Source organism: Aplysia californica, unplaced genomic scaffold (genome assembly GCF_000002075.1).
Source record: "Aplysia californica isolate F4 #8 unplaced genomic scaffold, AplCal3.0 scaffold00331, whole genome shotgun sequence".
NCBI lineage: Eukaryota > Metazoa > Mollusca > Gastropoda > Aplysiida > Aplysiidae > Aplysia > Aplysia californica.
The window spans coordinates 716,262-717,929 of NW_004797601.1; positions in this window are offsets into that span (position 1 = coordinate 716,262).

Consider the following 1,668-nt stretch of genomic DNA (forward strand, 5'->3'; position numbering starts at 1 on the left):
TTTTTTTATGGAAACACATTTTGGTCAAAAAGTGATTTTTGTCATTATCAGCCTGTAGCTCGAAAGGGTCTGGGGCGACTTTTGGTACCTTTCTCTAGGCGCACACATATTTTCTTAAAGTCTTTAATATACCTCTATAACTATAACATTGTACATATGGATTCTTTCTGTTTCTCTTTTTATTTCTCAAGTTTTCTTTTTCTGCTGCGCTGGAGATTGAGATTTTGAAGCTAAATTTCCCTGAGTATTAAAGAGAAACTGTTGGAGGCAGATATGAATTGAAAAGAAAAATTAAGAAACAAAATCGTTGACCCAAATTTAAAGTAAGTCAGACTACCATTCTTTTCAAGTCCACGCTATTGCACGACAGTATAAAAAAAATTGAGGGGTGGGGGGAGGGATGGTGGTGGAGTGAGGGATGGTGGTGGAGTCTATTAACAATAGGACGTCATGTAGTTGACAACAAAATGAAGCAATATATCTAGATCTATTTATAGCTACTACCTGTATGACCTACGTGTATCTGAGTCTGAGTATTTACAAATTTTGTGCTTAATGTAAATTTTCGTGTGTAATTTCACAGAGCCTCACAGTGTTTCTCTTTCTTTCTGATATATTGATATATAATATTATTTACATTCAATGTAAAAATACCCTTACTTTCTATGTCAAATTATTTACTCTCTATGATGTCCTATTTACTCTCTATATCCTGTTTACTTTCTATGTCCTATATTTGTTTCACCTGTTACCAAACTGCACTGGCCCGTACCTGGGAACTTTTCACATGAAATGGGGATACGATTGTACTGTTTATGCATCACTTGTGAGGAATTTTATGATGAATAAATTATCTTGCTCATTTTGGTCACCTTTGTTCAGATTTGTTTTGTGAATAAAATAGACATTAGCTTTGTTCCTTGTGGATTAATCGCATGGTGGGTAAAAATTATAAAAAGGAGCAGATGGAGATATCTAGGACATGTTTCACGAAATCTGAAGACAAGATTGCCCTGTCAGACATGGTTTGGAAAACAACTAAAAAATGAAAATGAGGAAGACCAACTGGAAGCTATAGAGGCACAATAAGGGATGGGGCAATCACCCTGGCCTTGATTTGCCGAAATTAGAGGACATGGCCAGGGATAGGCAAGCGTGGCTCGACTGCTCTCCGCCTTTTGTACCTGTCGGTATAGGGAGAAAGTGCGTTAATAAGTCAGGATTGGTGGGTGGTTGGAGGGTGCCTGTAGTACCGGTAGATGCCACTTCGCTACTTTACTATCCGCCGATTTTGTCTGGGTGTATGTCTGTCTGTCAGTTCGTCTTGCGAAACAGAAAAATGTAAGGGTGGTTGGCGAGTGCTCTGGTGTGGTTTGCTCTTCTTTCCTATCAATGATCTATCATCCTCATCTCTCCTCCAATTATTTTATGTGTTTATTATTTTCTTGTAACACATCTAATCTTCTGCACTTTATAGGACGTAATTGTGTTGCAAGTGCCTTAAAACGCTTACTAATTCAAATAAAAATTTGGTTTTAAAGGAGTGCATTGCATCAATGGGCTTCTTTTACCCAGTGGCTTATGTATCACTGATCAACAACAGCTATAGATCTGCTTTGGTTAGATGGTCGGTGGGCACGGGGTGAGAAGGAACGATGATGATGATGA